This window comes from Somniosus microcephalus, chromosome 26, assembly GCF_052327205.1.
Source record: "Somniosus microcephalus isolate GS21.2 chromosome 26, FLI_Smic_1.0, whole genome shotgun sequence".
NCBI classification, from domain to species: Eukaryota; Metazoa; Chordata; class Chondrichthyes; order Squaliformes; family Somniosidae; genus Somniosus; species Somniosus microcephalus.
This window is the reverse complement of record NC_141012.1, coordinates 39,129,873-39,147,189: the sequence shown is the minus strand read 5'-3', so window position 1 is coordinate 39,147,189 and position 17,317 is coordinate 39,129,873. Positions and strand designations below refer to the sequence as shown.

At 48.8% G+C, this 17,317-nt stretch overlaps 1 protein-coding gene across 1 annotated transcript in view; it reads left to right on the top strand.

The window, feature by feature from the left end:
* Positions 1-17,317, top strand: part of LOC147100399 (uncharacterized) — a 354,033-nt gene that overhangs the window by 10,097 nt on the left and 326,619 nt on the right. The window lies entirely within an intron of this gene.

The following is a 17,317-nucleotide window of genomic DNA, read 5'->3' as shown; positions in this document are numbered from 1 at the left end:
CTACAGAATCGGGTAAGCCACCGGGTTTTGCCACTCATACAAGACGCCGCCACCTACCTGGATGCCTGCAACATTCTAAAGGCCCACTATCAGCGGCCTACCAACGAGGTGTACGCCAGGCACCTGCTTGCTACCTGCACACAGCGACCCGGAGAGTCGCTAGAGGACTTTCTAGTCACCCTAAAAGTGCTTGGCAAAGACTGCAAATGCAAAGACGTGAAAGCCACGGTATACACAGACGAGCTGATTCGGGATGCCTTTATCGCAGGCCTTAGCTCTAATTACATCCGGCAGAGACTGCTAGAGAAAACGGGCCTAGATCTGACACAGGCTGTGGACACAGCGCGATCGTTGGATGTGGCTCAGAAGAACTCTGACTCCTACTCGGCAGGCCGCGCGGCCCACGCCGCCTCTGCTTCCCCGCCCGGTAGCCCAACACCGTCGGGGCCCTGCTCTCCCCCCAGAAGCCCTACGACCGCCGCGACGCATCGGGGCCCCAAATGCTACTTCTGCGGGCAGCCGAAGCACACCAGGAACCTGTGCCCGGCGAAAGGCACCACCTGCTTTAAGTGCGGTAAGAAGGGGCACTTTGGGAAGGTGTGCAGAGGGAACCCCGTAGGCAAAACCGCCACCGCCGCGTGCGCGCCGTGGGAGCGGCCATCTTGGACGCCATCTTGTCCGACCTCGTGGTGTCCGCCATCTCGCGAGCAGACAGCGTGGACGCCATCTTACCCGGCCTCGTGTGGCCCACCATCTTGTCCCGATCAGGGCCCTACAGTGGCGTCGATCACAGTGGACCAGTCCAGACCGCACCCACTATCCAAATCGATGGTGGACATTGAGGTAAACGGGTGCAAGGTTAAATGTTTAATTGACAGCGGGAGCACAGAGAGCTTCATTCACCCTGATCTGGTACAACGACTCTCTCTAACTATAGTCCCTACTCAGGGCAGGATCTCTATGGCCGACAAAACCCAGATATCGACTATTGCGGGTTACTGCGTGGTACGATTGTCCATTAAAGACACTGTATATAATAATTTTAAACTGTTAATTATGAAGGATTTATGTGTGACCGTGATCTTGGGCCTGGATTTTCAGTGCCACCACCAAAGCATCACGCTCAATTTAGGTGGGACCCAGCCGCCCCTCACAGTGTGCGGTCTGGCTACCCTGAAGGTAAAGCCGCCTTCGCTATTCGCGAACCTTACCCCTAACTGCCGGCCAATAGCGACCAAAAGCAGGAGGTACAGCTGGGAGGACAGGCGGTTTATCGCGACCGAGGTAGACAGGCTCCTGAAGGAGCGCATTATTGAACGCAGCAACAGCCCGTGGCGCGCCCAAGTGGTGGTGGTGAGGGGTAGCGAGAAGAAGCGGATGGTGATTGACTATAGTCAAACAGTCAACATCTATACCCAACTAGACGCCTACCCGCTACCCCGCATATCCGAGATGGTGAACCAAATTGCCCAATACCGGGTGTTCTCCACCATCGACCTCAAGTCAGCGTACCACCAGCTCCCTATCAGACCAGAGGACCGTTCGTACACCGCCTTCGAGGCAAACGGACGCCTCTACCAGTTCCTCAGAGTCCCCTTTGGGGTGACGAATGGGGTCTCGGTCTTTCAGAGGGAGATGGACCGCATGGTCAATGACCACCACTTGCAGGCAACCTTCCCCTATCTCGACAACGTCACCATCTGCGGCCACAACCAACAGGACCACAACTCAAACCTCGCGAGGTTTCTGAAAACCGCACAAAAACTCAACCTCACCTACAACGAGGACAAGTGCGTTTTCAACACCACGCGCCTCTGCATACTAGGCAGCGTGGTGGAGAATGGGGAAATCGGACCAGACCCCGACCGATTGCGCCCCCTATGGGAGCTGCCCCTGCCCAACACTCCCAAAGCCCTGAAAAGGTGCCTGGGGTTATTCTCGTATTATGCCCAATGGGTCCCTAACTACTCTGATAAAGCCCGTCCCCTCTTGAAAGCATCCTCTTTCCCGCTCTCTGCTGAGGCCCATGCTGCCTTCAAAAGCATTAAGCAGGATATTGAGCGGGCCACGCTACAGGCAGTGGACGAGAACACTCCCTTTCAAGTGGAAAGTGATGCGTCTGACTTTGCCTTGGCGGCCACCCTCAACCAGGCAGGGCGGCCCGTAGCATTCTTCTCGAGGACCCTCCAGGGGCCCGAGATCAGACACTCCTCCGTGGAAAAGGAGGCCCAAGCCATCGTGGAGGCAGTGCGCCACTGGTGGCACTACCTAGCCGGCAAACGCTTCACCCTACTTACCGACCAGCGGTCGGTAGCGTTTATGTTCAATACTAAACAGAGGGGGAAGATTAAAAATGATAAGATTCTTAGGTGGCGGATCGAGCTCTCCACCTTCGAGCACGACATCATATACCGGCTGGGGGCCCTTAACGAATCCCCCGACGCCCTCTCACGAGGGATGTGTGCCAATGCCACCGGGGATCGGCTACAGACCCTCCACAACAACCTCTGCCACCCAGGGGTCACACGGCTGTTCCACTTCATAAAGTCCCGCAACTTACCCTACTCGATTGAGGAAGTTCGGTCCCTGACCAGGAACTGCCGCACTTGCGCTGAGTGCAAGCCTCGGTTCTACCGCCCTGATAGAGCCCACCTAATCAAAGCTACACGGCCCTTTGAGCGGCTTAGCTTAGATTTCAAGGGCCCCCTCCCGTCCGTCGACCGCAATGTTTACTTCCTGAACATTGTGGACGAATACTCCCGTTTCCCATTCGCCTTCCCCTGCCCAGACATGACCAGCGCCACGGTCATTAAATGCCTCAACAGCCTGTTCTGCCTGTTCGGTATGCCAAGCTATATCCACACGGATAGGGGGGCAGCCTTCATGAGTGAAGAGCTACGCCAGTACATGCTGTCCAAGGGGATTGCCACGAGCCGTACCACCAGCTACAACCCCCGGGGTAACGGTCAGGTGGAGCGAGAGAACGGGACAGTATGGCGGGCAGTCACCCTAACTCTAAGGACCAAGGGCCTCCCTATCTCCCGCTGGCAGGAAGTCCTCCCAGATGTGCTCCACTCAATACGGTCACTATTTTGTACCGCCACTAATGCCACGCCTCATGAGCTAATGTTTGTGTTTCCCCGGAAATCCACCTCAGGCGTATCCATACCGTCATGGCTCTCCACCCCAGGTCCGGTACTTCTGCGAAAGCATGTGAGGGGTCACAAGACGGACCCTCTCGTGGAGCCAGTGCACCTGCTCCACGCCAACCCACAATATGCGTATGTCCAGCACGCCGACGGACGGGAGGACACTGTGTCCATAAAAGACCTCGCCCCAGCCGGTAACAACAGCAACAACGACAACGACTACAACAACAACAACACCCACTCCACCCACTATTCTTTCATCACCCCCGGAAGAACACCAGCCAACGGTACCCCCACCACCTACCCCCCCACCACCTACTCCTTCAACAACCCCGGTGGCGCCCCCGGCAGAGACCCAGGAGACCACCCGGGACACCCAGCCGGCACCCGCGGCACCGCAACCGTTACGTCGGTCACAGAGGACTATCACACCCCCGGACAGACTAAATCTGTAGAAGGGGTGAATGTGATGAAATATGCCATTCATCAGACTCTGTAGTTAACTGTATATATTGTATTGCCTGCTCCGGTGTTTGTACCTTGTATTGTGTATAGGGCACCGCCCCCTTTGTGTGTCGGCTCCACCCATACCTGGCCCTACTTAAGACAAGTCCAGGCTTGTCTTGCAGTAGAACAGCAGCACGCTAGGTGAAGCTAGATGCAGACACCGGCATCTTTTCTTTGCTAATAAAAGCCTTGTTTTATTCTGCTAACTTCGAGTCTTGAAGTTATTGAGGCGCATCACTGTATACACCCCTTTTACACCTTCAACTGGCTGGTAGTTGTTGGGTTTTGGCCATTTAGAGAATAATTGTTTTGAAACCCAGCATTAATTAATGTCTTTAAAATTATGATAGGGTAGACGTAGAGAAAATGTTTCTGCTTGTGGGAGAATCCAAAACTAGGGGTCATAAATACAAGATAGTCACTAATAAATCCAATAAGGAATTCAGGAGAAACTTCTTAACCCAGAGAGTGCATAGAATGTGGAACTTGCTACCACATGCAGTGGTTGAGGTGAATAGCATAGATGCATTTAAGGGGAAGCTAGATAAGCACATGAGGGAGAAAGGAATAGAAGGATCTGCTGATAGGGTGAGATGAAGTAGGGTAGGAGGAGTCTCGCGTGGAGCATAAACACCGGCACAGACCAGTTGGGCTGAACAGTCTGTTTCTGTGCTGTAAAATCGGTGTAATTCTAGCTAATGTGTACATTCATAGGGTGAGATTAATTGGGCCAGATTACTAGGTGGAGCATTGAATGGTAACAGAACACTCCAGCTTGGAGTTGGTGGGGGCAGGACCATCTCATTTTCTGGTGACAGGAGGAAGCCTCATGGTAGGAATGGCTGCAAGAGCTCAAGGAACTGGGGGGAAAAAGGTGAAACATGTATTTTAAAAGGTGTCTATTTTGTGTGCACTTATTAGACTCCGTGCATGATATCGGTACATCAGACCTTTCCCACTCCAGTGCAGAAAAAACAAGAGCATCCCTCCTTCCTTCTCTTAGATTACCAGTTGGCCTATTTTCAGTGTTATGTAGAGAATACTGACATTGAAAAAGAAAGTTCGATTATTTAAATTTTCAGGGCCTATTTATTATAGTTTGATATGCTGCATCCATTAACATATGTATGTGGTTTGTTCCTGTCAAACAAAAGGGAGTTTCATATGTTAATGCCTATTAAGTGCAGAACCAAAGGCACCATCTTTGGGGTAAGCCATTTAGGACTGAAATGAGGAGGAATTTCTTCACCCAGAGAGTGGTGAACCTGTGGAATTCTCTGCCACAGAGGGCGGTGGAGGCCAGTTCATTAAATATATTCAAGAAAGAATTGGATATATTTCTTGAGGCTAAAGGGATCAAGGGATATGGGGAGAAGGCAAGGACAGGGTACTGAATTTGGATGATCAGCCATGATCTCATTGAATGGCGGAGCAGGCTCGAAGGGCCGAATGGCCTACTCCTGCTCCTATCTTCTATGTTTCTATGTTTCCCTATGAAAGAGAGTATGCCTTTAGCAGTCCAATATCAAGGTTCAGTTTTATTCTGAGGGTTAAAGCAGGAGAAAGATCTTAGTTGTTTTGACATCTCGAGGAGAAGGTACAGTTTGTAATTGCTATAAATATGCTGTGTGTACTCAACACTGGAGACATCACCGATGTCTTTGTTTTGTTTTTAATGTTCAAAAAATCTGTTCTTTGTTTATAGCCTAAGCCACCGTCTGATAGTCTATGGGGGAAAGAATTGTCCCCTTAGGCGAATCCAGCGCCACACGTTGAATTCGGCCCTCCCTGTAGTGCCGCCGGTAAGAGGTATTGCCGGGACCGTCAATTCCAGGGAAATCGTAATGTCAGTGAGTGTGCAATGCTCACTGACCGCCCGATTTGCAAAATTGATTCTCGCCACTTACCTCACCGCCTGGAGTAAACACCGACAGGGAGAGCTGGCGTGCAGCACCAGGAAGCTGGCTCCAGGGACGTTATTTAATCAGTAATCACCTGCAGCTGTCAAGTTAGTGCAGTTTCAGTGTTTTTTTTGTTAGTTTCACCCACGGCAACAGTTTCATTCAGTTATTTCAAGGTTTTTTTGTATCAGAAGTCTTCTGGCAACTAAAATGTAGCTTCATTTATGGCTCAAAGATTCAAACTGCTACACTTGGTAACATTAATGGGAGCTGTATTGGCAGTTGACCTCACCCTCCAGGATCTACAGCAGAGGGAGCGGAGGCAGCCAGAACCAACAACAACTTGTATTTATATAGCGCCTTTAACATCATAAAATGTCCCAAGGCGCTTCACAGGAGTATTATAAGACAAAAAATTTGACACCGAGCCACATAAGGAGAAGTTAGGGCAGGTGACCAAAATCTTGGGCAAAGAGGTAGGTTTTAAGGAGTGTCTTAAAGGAGGAAAGAGAGGTGGAGAGGCGGCGGTTTAGGCAGGGAATTCCAGAGCTTAGGACCTAGGCAACAGAAGGCATGGCCACCAATGGTTGAGCCATTATATCAGGGATGCTCAAGAGGGCAGAATTAGAGGAGCGCAGATATCTCGGGGGGGTATGGGGCTGGAGGACATTACAGAGATAGGGAGGGGTGAGGTGATGGAGGGATTTGAAAACAAGGATGAGAATTTTGAAATCGAGGCGTTGCTTAACCAGGAGCCAATGTAGGTCAGCGAGCTCAGGGGTGATGGGTGAACAGGACTTGGTGCGAGTTAGGACATGGGCAGCTGAGTTTTGGACAACCTCAAGTTTACGTAGGGTAGAATGTGGGAGGCCAGCCAGGAGTGTGTTGGAATAGTCAAGTCTAGAGGTAACAAAGGCACAGATGAGGAGAAAGACTGGAACATGTGACCAGAGGGAGGAGGAGGGCCATCAGGCCTCTCAACAGGAGGCCTCACCCTCCGAGGGTATTCCGAGAGCACTTCTCCTACCTCCAATTAAGCGAGGAACAGTGTATTAGAAGACTTCGCTTCACCAAGGAGGTGGTCACAGACCTCCAGCCTCAGACCAGGGCGGCCACGGCTCTCCCAGTGGCAGTCAAGATCACCGTCGGCCTCAATTTCTTCACCAGTGGATCCTTCCAGTCTGCAACAGGAGACATAGCTAACATCTTGCTGTTCGCCATCCATTGCTGCATCCGGGAGGTCACAGAGGCTCTCTATAATAGGAGAAGGGACTACATTTCCTTCCCCATCACTAGAGAGAAGGAGGACGAGCGTGCATGTGGCTTTGTCAGGATAGCGCGATTCCCCATGATGAAGGGCACCATTGACTGCGCCCACATGGCTTTGTGGGCAATGCATAACAATCCTGAGATCTTCCGTAACCGCAAAGGCTACCACTCACTTAATATGCAGTTAGTGTGCAATCATGCACAGCGAATCCTCACCATCAATGTCCGCTATCCTGACAGCAGCCACGATGCTTTCATCCTGCGCCAGACGGGTGTGCCAACACTCTTCCAGCAACCACGTCAAGTTTGTGGCTGGCTGCTCGGAGACAAGGGCTATCCGGTCTCCACCTGGCTCATGACTCCCCTCCGCAACCCCAACACTCCTGCCCAGCACTCATCTAATGAGAGCCATGCTGCCACCAGGAACATCATCGATCAGACCATCAGCTTGCTGAAGCAACGGTTCCGCTGCCTTGACCGCTCGGGAGGAGCCCTCCAGTACTCGGCTGAGCGGGTGTCCCATTTTGTGGTGGTCTGCTGCATGCTCCACAACTTGGCCATCATAAGGGCCCAGCCCTTGCCACCAGGGATTGCGGGACCACCTCAGGAGGAGGAAGAGGGAGAGGAGGAGGAGGAGGACGAGGAGGAAAAGGAAAATGAGGATGAGGAAGAAGAGGAGCGAGGGAGGCGGCAGCCACTCAATCGGCCTTCTGGAAGGGCGGTCCATGATCGCCTCATCAGACTGCAGTTCAAATGAATTAAATCCCAGATCCCTATTGTTCACCATATCCCCATCATTCCATTCCTGTCGCAGGCCATCTCACAGTGCAGAGCTGAAATGAGACACACCACAAAGGAATCCAAACTGAATTAATAAATCTAGCAAAAATCAGTGAACACATATTTACACAAAAAATATTTACTATTCACCCTTGTGCAATCCCTTAGTGCCTGTCGTTACTGTGCCTTTGCCTACTCTAATGCTCCTATGAAGTGTTGGCCCAGTGGCTGCAGCAGGGCTGGTGGAAGTCTGCTGAGTGTCCATGCGGGAGACTTCAGATGGCATTGCAGGATGCCTTCGACCAGCTCTGGACCTGGAAGGCCCGGCTGTAGACTGCACCACCTCAGCATGGGCAACAGCAGTTTGGGCTGGCTGGATGACAGGCAGCGACAAGGGCAATGGCGGAGTGGCAGTGGTGGGAGCAGGAATGCTGTCATCCTGAGAGAGGACAGCAGCTTCCTGCTCCACTGACCCACTGCCACTCCCTCAGGGCAGCACCTCAGCATCCCTAGCAATCTGTTGGAGCAAGGATTGCTGGCCCGCTACGACACCGTAGACCCAGCCACGATGGCAGCAGTCAGAGCTTGCGTGGCATCAAGCTGAAACTGCGTGAGAGCAGTCTGAGATTGAATGCCACCAAGCATAGACTGTATTACAGCACTAAGATGTTGCGCCGCTTCTGCATGTGCTGCAATGGAAGCTGCCAGGTCACCCATCACACGTGGCATCAGGTCTGGGTCCCCACGGTCTCTCTGGAAGTCTACCATCCTTTGCAAACTGGAAATGATGGGCTCCATAGTGTGCACGGAGCTTTGTGCAATGTTAGAGGCGGACTCCTCCACGCTCCTTACCATTGCCGAGAGACTCTCGGGCACCCTTGCCATTGCACCTATCATCTCCGTATGCTAGCCCAGCACCCTTCTTCTAAAGGCCTCCCCATCGACAGTCTCATCTGAATCCTGTGCAGCAGAACTTGTGCGCGAACTCGCCATCTGGGGGTTTGACAGCCCACTCGTCCCCAGTGCCTCACCCTGTGCAGATCCCGCCACTATACTAGCCTCTAAAAAACGCGTAGTGCCAGCATCTGAACTGGTGTCTGCGGGTGAGAGATGCAGTGATGCGATTTGTTCTTCCTCCTCCTCTTCTCCCGCCTCGCTCTCTACGGTGCCCTCAGGGACAGGCTGCTCAGGTGCTTGCTGATTATCTGAAAGCATAAAGGCACAAGAGTTGGGTTAAGGTGAAGGGTGGGGGACAGGAAGGAAGAAATGCATGCATATAGCATGATTAGCTGGAAAGTGCAAAACGCTTGTGGGGTGAGGGGGAAATGGGATGTGAGAAGAAGGAGTAGGGATGGACATACCGTTGTTGTCCCCAAGGGGGTCAATGTTGCTCAATGATTTGCAGCATTCGATTCTCCAGCGCAGACAGTGTTTGGGTGTCATCTTGTCCACTGCCTGTGCGCTCATGCTCACTCCCTCGTTTTGTGAGCCACCTTGGCCTGCAAGAGAAAGTGTGTGAGTGAGTGTGGAGCAATGTGTTTGGGTGATGTGCCTGCCATAGTTGAATAGCTGTCATTATGTGCAAGTTGTGAGATGTGGGTGTGAGTGCTGGTAGGTAGAGATTGTTGGTGGTTGAGTGTGGTGCTTTGGGCAGTGAGTGAAGATTGTGGTACAGATGGTGGTATGTAGCATTTGTTGAAGCATTCACTCACCCTGACCACCTCAATGAGATTGTTAAATTTCTTCCTGCACTTTGTGTGGGTCCTGGGGACCACAGTGCTGCCCGAGATGTGCTGCGCTACCTCCCTCCACATGGTGCAGAAGACTTACGGCGAGAGCCTCCTACCACTTTCCGGATAGAGCACTGCCCTCCATCTCTCCACAGCGAAAACCAGTGCCTCCAATGCTTCATCGGAGAATCTGCGGGCTCTCTCCCTGGGGCGTGGGTCTGCCATGAGCACACCTGGTTCAGTCCTCCAGCTTCTTCTCCTTGTTCTGCTTCTGCTTGCTGAGGCAGCTGCACAGCCAGCAATGTTGAGAATGAGGTGCTGCAGCATCAATGAACTTCCCCTTTATGGAGAATATCTAATGTAAAAAAGTAACAGCATTCTACACTTACTGTACTCCCATCTTACTATTTCCTTAGATCTTCACAAGGAGTGGGTTTGTTAGAGTTTATAAAGGGTTTTTAGCACCAAATCGGATTGAAACTTGGGGGTGCTTGACTTCTGCTCTTACACTATAGGCATGTGGACAGAGCTTCTCACACCAAGGCCTGGATTTTTCCAATCTCGGTGGGTCCAGGGCGTGTGACGTCGGTGGCGTGTGGGGACCCCGCATCTTTCTCGATCCCGGCTTCCAACAAGATATTCCAATGATGGGTCTTGTTATGCCCGCCCTACGAGGTTCCGGCCAATTAATAGGAAGCTGGTCTGATGACGTCATTTGATGACGCGTCATCAGTCGGTTTCCTTAAAGGGGCCATGTCCAAATTGATCTTGACAGTTCTGCTGTCAGTGCTCTGTAGCATTGAGGTGCTGCAAACACTGACAAGCACTGCACAAAGGTGCACGGCTGCACCCAGGCTCTCCTATTACTCACTCCATCTGCTTATGGAGGGAGTCACAGCATGCAGGGTTCTCTTCCCTTCCAATGGATGGAACACACCTCCCCAGGACACCAATGCAGCCTGGTTGCACATTGCACAGGAGGGCACAAGCAGGGGTGTCATCAGGAGGACCAGGCTGCAGTGGTGCAAACCTTTTGATGATCTCAGTAGATCACGAAATGTTACTGCCATGCCACACTCAACCTCATCCTCCTGTGCCACTCATCACATCCCCATCACTCTACCTTCCGTACCCATCTCCTGCACATCCTTACTCACACCAACTTATCTTGCACCTCCACCCATCCCTCTCTATCTACATTATCACTTCCCCATCTCACTAGCCACCCCTCACACTCACCCTCATCCTACTGCAAGCATACCAACTAAGAACACACAAGGGTAGGCACTTGGGTGGTTTAGCCAATGTTCATGTGAAGTTTCTGGTAATGTGCTGTCAAACATTGAAATCTTTATTTTCAACACTTTGCCTTCTTGGACAGATTTGTGTGCACTTTTGAAAGTGTCTTCGTGGGTTGCAGTGAATGGTGAGACATAACATTCTCCCCCCCCCCAATGATGATGAGTGTGAAAGGAATGGCTTGGACATTGTATGAATGCTTTATGGTGCTGGTGTGGGGTGGTGCCAACCTGGTGCATCATGTGGTAGCCAGGGTGTACAGTGTTAAGTGAAGCAAATCTGGACATGGTGAGGCCATCGCTGGCGTCCCGGGCAGCAATGTGCACAGGTGATGATGCCCTGTGTCCAGTGCAGCATCAGTTGATTGCAGAGAAGGTTGGTGTGGATGTTGGTGAGGCTGGTGTGCCCGGCGATGCTGGAGTTGGATCTGATCGTGGTGGGATTCTGAGGACCAAGGTGAGATAGTTTCAAAGGCACCGATGCAGATGGAATAGATGGCAAATGAGGTTGAGATGACAGAAGTAATCTGTCAATTTTGAGATAGGTTGTTCCAAGGAGGTGACAGTGGATAGAAAGATTTCTCCAAACACTTCAAAAGTGCATAAAGATCAAAAGTGGGTTCTAAATACTGAAGGCCGAAGCTTCTGAGATTGGAAACTGACCAGCTGTAAAATGGCAGGTTTTAAACCACTTTTGCAGCTGTGACCTATTGAAAGAAATGGAGAGTTGTTCAGAACCCGACATACTTACCTGGCGTGATCCCCGAGCGACGGGAACCTTGTGGAAAACGTGGCAAAATGCTTTGGAACTGGGAAAATGGGGATTTAATTACTTTAAACACCCTCCTAACAAGCACAATTGCATGACCCGCTGCTTAGTGCCATGTCTGCAAAGCGCAGGCAGAACTGGCACTAGGGAAACTCACAAGGAGGCAGGTTTAGAGCGGGATACCGGCCCGCTGTCAATCTTTTGGATTTTGGCAGTGGACCCACCTCCAAACCCGCCCTCTGAGCGTCAGCAAAATCCAGCCCCAAATCTTCTAAAGGAACAAAGTTTGAGGGTTCGAGTATGTGGTTGGCTCTGTGCTACTTCCTCCCAACCCAACAAGCTTACCCTGTAAACACCCTCCACCTCCACGACCTCCCCCGAAATCCCCCATCCCCCACGATCACCGATCCCTCCTCCCGTGATCATTGAACCCCAGAGATCACTGAACCCCCTGTGATCACCAACCCTCCCTGCGATCACCGACACCCTGCCATGTTTACTGACTCTCTCTCAAACCTCCATCTCTCACTTCAATCTACGACCTCCCTCCGATCTCTTCCCGACCCCACCCCAATAGCTCCCTCCGTTCTCACCCCAACCCCCCATCTCCCCCCCCCCACGATCTCTCTCCCGTGATCACCCCTCGACCCTCCAAACCACGCTGTACCCGCCACCTCCCTTGCGATCTCTAATCTGAGCATCACAAAACCTCCCTGCTCCTGGGCTGCAGCCTCTTCTGCAGCATTCCCTGCCCGACAGGGAGCTGAGCCTGTCAATCAGGCTGAGGACTATGGCGCTATTGTTATTTAGGAAGCCTGTGATAACCAGACCTAGCCCACACATCCTGTGTATGATCACTGCAGCTTTCCCTTATACTGACAGACCGCAGTTGGCCTCGAGAGGGCTCCACTGTATTTGTGTGTAAATACTGTAACAGCTTTGCTCACATTTTGATGTAAATAGATTGGAATGGAGCATTTTAGCCTCGAAATTAATGGATGCATGCTGAATGTGTTCATATGACATTGCTCTGCTTGCTATTTTAGTTGAGACGCTAACCCAATTTGAAAGAAATGTGTCAATGCCTGTGTTAAAATAGCAGACAGAGCAATGTCATACAAAGCATTAAGCATTTGCCAGCTACTGTAAGATTTTGAGTTAAAAAAGCATATGATTATAAAAATATTTTATATTCGAGTACATTCTTAAAATCTTGTTATTTCCATCCTGTCCTTTGTTGGTAAACTGTTATTCAAGTTATCTCTTTTTTCCTATTTTATTTGCCTCTACTTTATGTCACATAATCCCAATTTGGTCACTTTTGTAAGAAGCTAAAACTATATTTGATGTGTTTTTTCCTGTTTTTCTGCCATTTTACCTCTCTCCCTCCCTCCCTCTGTCCCAATTCCTGCCTTCATAACATGCCAAAATATAATGATAAAAATTCCCATTTTTGTGTACGTTGCCACTGGTTTATAGCGCACAGCTATTCCTGCCCGAATTACCCGGTTTGAACCAACGACTGTGGATGGTAGAGCACACTGAACAGAAAATTTCAAACGCTGCTGCACCCATTTGAGGGGCTCCCATTTGACTTAAACAGAAATGAAGGAGATTGGAGATTCATACACTTGCTGTCCAATGGAAGGGTTCCAGCTAGCACATGAGAACTTTTGTGAATGGTGTCCTTGAGATGCTGATGCACGTAGTGAGGCAAAGTAGGCATTCAAGGGCATCCTCCCCAGAGAAGAGCCATTCAAAATGTCTGCAAGGAGATGACACAGTGACTGCTGCCTGCAACACAATAGGACCTAGCTCCAAATATAGATAGAGATAGCAGACCTGAGGAAATGTGATGCTATCCAACATTTTCTCATAGTAAGTACAAGTATCTGCTCCAAGTATGCATGCCACAAAGTGTATCCAAAGCCTTTTGAATGCTTAGCATGCATAGCCATATAGCAGCATGGCACACATACAGGCTGCAACTTACACTGGAACTTAAAATTTTAATGGGGCTTCTCACAGAATATCCTATTAACACACCCTAACTGCAATGATGCATGTTCAGTCACTGACACATAGGATGGGATGCATGTTGGTAAATATTCATCATCATATGTGCCCCTTAAGCTTACAGAATTCAAAGGTGACTTATTTTCTTGCAGGACAAGATGACACATAATAAAAAGAACTGACACAAACTGGAGGAGGACTCCAAAATAATAACCACTTGACTCCTTTTGAGGAGAACATCTTAGACATCCTTGCCTATGAGAGCATCAAGTGAATAGGGGAGGATAAAGCTGAAGCCCTTCTTAAGCCTGGGGCTAGTACCATCGTGTTCCTGTTTTATGTCTTGTCCCACTACTTACACAGTGATACGCAGGAATACATACACCCACAACAACATCATACATTATATTGCACTGCAGCCTCTACTTGAAGATGTTTCTTGGATCCAACATTGTAACATACTTTCCTCTTTTGTTCTTGTAAGCTTAGAAGAGCAGCCTGACAACACCCCCTGAACAAGTCAACACTCTCGCCAATGTTCACAAGCACTCACAGCTATGTACACCCTGTAGAGTGTAGCTCGTAATCTTGAGGAGGTAGTGCAAAGTTAGTCACAGTCCACAGGTAAAGGCAAGCAAGTGACAATATCAGAGGAGGAACAGCAACCTGCTGTCTGAATAGCCAATTGAGTACCATCAATAACTATTTTGAGATATCCAATAGTGCAGTGAAATTGGTTAGCCATGATCTGCCTCTGTTGTTACACTGTGTCAGCCATTGCTCAGTTGGTAGCATTCTTGCCTCTGAGTCAGAAGCTTGTGGATTCATAGTCCCACTTGAGGAATGTGAGCACAAAAATCTAGACTGACACTCCAGTGCAGTACTGAAGGAGTGCTGCAATATTGGAGGTGTGTATGAGATATTAAAATGAGGCCCTGTCTGCTCTCAGGTGGATGTAAAAGATCCTGTGGCGCTATTTGAAGAGGAGCATGGGAGTTATTCCAGGTGTCCTGGCCAATATTTATCTCTCAATCAACATCACTAAAAACAGATTATCTGGTCATCATATTGCTGTTTGTGGGAGCTTGCTGTGTACAAATTGGCTGCTGCATTCCCTACATTACAACAGTGATTACACTTCAATAGTACTTAATTGGCTATAAAGCACTTTGGGAAATCCTGAGGCCATGAAAGGCACTATATAAATGCAGGTCTTTTTCCTTTAGTGCAGAAGGAGATGAAAATGTGGATCAGGCAATTGGCATTGAACAGCAAATTGGCCAGTATTATAGATAATCCCATTGCTATTCTAGAAGGAGCTGGATGTGTACAAGTTGAAGGCCGCAGTGACTTTGCCATTAGCAGTGCTGTCCCCATTGTGAAATTAGCCAAATCTCTTTGCAGCAAATGATACAGCTCAGCTACTGCCTCCGTGATGAACCCGAGCCCGTGGAGCATGCTCCTCCATCATCCCCAGGCAGTTGTGTCTGGGCCTATAGGTATAAATGGTGGCATAATAATGGGTACAGGCTACCTAGCTCTGGTGCCATCTGATCTCCCTGGCATGACTTTGTTGATTTGCTTTGTCCTGTTGCATAAATCTTGCATTGAAAACTATCCCCATATCTTGCAATAGGGAAAATAAAGGACAATGTACCTTTCAGAGATGCTGTCCAGATAGCTGACAGCCTTGGTGACCTTCAATGCTCACGTTACATGAGTGTGCTTTGCATTTAGCAGGATGGAGTGCAAAAACAGGAAGTTCAAAGAGCTGCCTCATTATGTCTTTATTTATACTGAATTTGCATTGATAGCATCTTCATCAGCAAGAATTTCTACTATAAAGTCAGAGGTCCCTTACTGTTCAATAACATTAGCCCCACGGTGTACAGTGTTAAGAGCAGTACATACCTCACACTGTATTTTCTACAACATGAAATGTAATGTTCAAATGCAGTTCAAACCCAATTCTGTGAGTCTGTTGGGATTACTGCTGCTTCCAAAGCTCCATTTGCATTATAACTTCAGATTCATATTTGTTTTGACTGCAATCATTTTTAATTACAGTCCACTCTCCACAAATTATATGGATTTCCATACTATGATTTCAGTTTGATTACAAGGTTGGACTCTGAATATCCCTTTCGAAATGAGCTTGTAAAGCTGCATGATTTAAATCAGACTCTTGAAACTGTTAGATTTGAAACCTCACTCATTTTTCTCATCTCCGCTCCCCCCTTTCACCAAGCCAGAACACATGGCACTGTGTTGCTCTATCGGAGCACTTCCACTGAAACTGAAGTGTCACAATCGAGTAAGAGTCTCTGAGATTGGAATCGAAGGACTGTTTAGACTTCAGTCTGCGATCAGGACCTCACCATGTGGGGAACCATTGGCACAAAATGCATCCTAATACTCCGTGTGCCAACATATGGTGTGTCGGGTAGTGTCACCAGCCTGCTCCAAGCACACCTGATGCAGCAGGAAAGAACATCAGACATGCAAAAATAATTGATGACGATGACAATGATCTTGGCTTGCATGTTGATTTAACTCATTAATATGTTGCATTAATCTCCTTCATTCTCAGCTCTTTTGCGCGGGTGAAAGAGAAAAACGACTGCAACTGGAGAGTATAAGGAAACATGTTTTGCTTGCAATAATAAGCAGATCCTGTACACGTAACTCAGAAATGCAAGACTCATGAATAAAGAGAATTTATACATTTTACAGCAAAATAATGTAGAGTAATCTAATGAACAAGGGCTACACGTGGCAGATGCAATTTAATGCGGATAAGTGTGAAGTGATGCACTTTGGAAGAAACAACATGGAGAGGCAGTATAATCGAAGTGGTACTATTTTGAGGGGGAAGCAAGAACAAAGGGACCTGGGGGTGCATATTCACAAATCTTTGAAGGTGGCAGGGCAAGTTGAGGAAGTTGTGCTAAACCTTTACAAATCTCTGGTTAGGCCTCAGCTGGAGTATTGTGTACAATGCTGGGCACCACACTTTAGGAAGGATGTCAAGACCTTGGAGAGGGTACAGAGGAGGTTTACCAGGATGACACCAGGAATGAGAGACTTCAGGTATGTGGAGAGATTGGAGAAGCTGGGATTGTTCTCCTTAGAGCGGAGAAGGTTAAGGGGAGACCTAATAGAGGTATTCAAAATTATGAGGGGTTTTGATAGAGCAAGTAGGGAGAAACTGTTGCCTCTGGCAAGTGGGTCGGTAACCAGAGACAATAGATTTAAAATAATTGGCAAAAGAACTAGAGGGGATATGAGGAGAAATTTCTTCACACAGTGTTGTTAAGATCTGGAACACACTAACTGAAAAGGTGGTGGAATCAGATTGAATAGGATCTTACAAAAGGCAATTGGACATGTACTTGAAGAGGACTAATTTGCAGGATTATGGGAAAAAGTTAGGGTGTAGGACTAAATTGGACAGCTCTTTGAATCGTTGGGAAAATGCTGGAGTCCTTCATTAAGGAAGCAGTAGCAGGGCATTTGGAAAATCATAATGCTGTCAAGCAGAGTCAGCATGGTTTTATGATAGGGAAATCATGTTTAACAAATTTGCTGGAGTTCTTTTAGGATGTAACGAGCAGGGTGGATAAGGGTGAGCCAGTGGGTGTGATGTATTTGGATTTCCAGAAGGCATTCAATAAGGTGCCACATAAAAGGTTACTGCATAAGATAAGAGCTCACGGAGTTGGGGGTAATATATTAGCATGGATAGAGAATTGGCTAACTAACAGAAAGCAGAGTCAGGATAAATGGGTCATTTTCCAGTTGGCAAATGGCAACTAGTGGGGTGCCACAGGGATAGGTGCTGGGGCCTCAACTATTTACAATCTACATGAATGACTTGGATGAAGGGACCGAGTGTAAT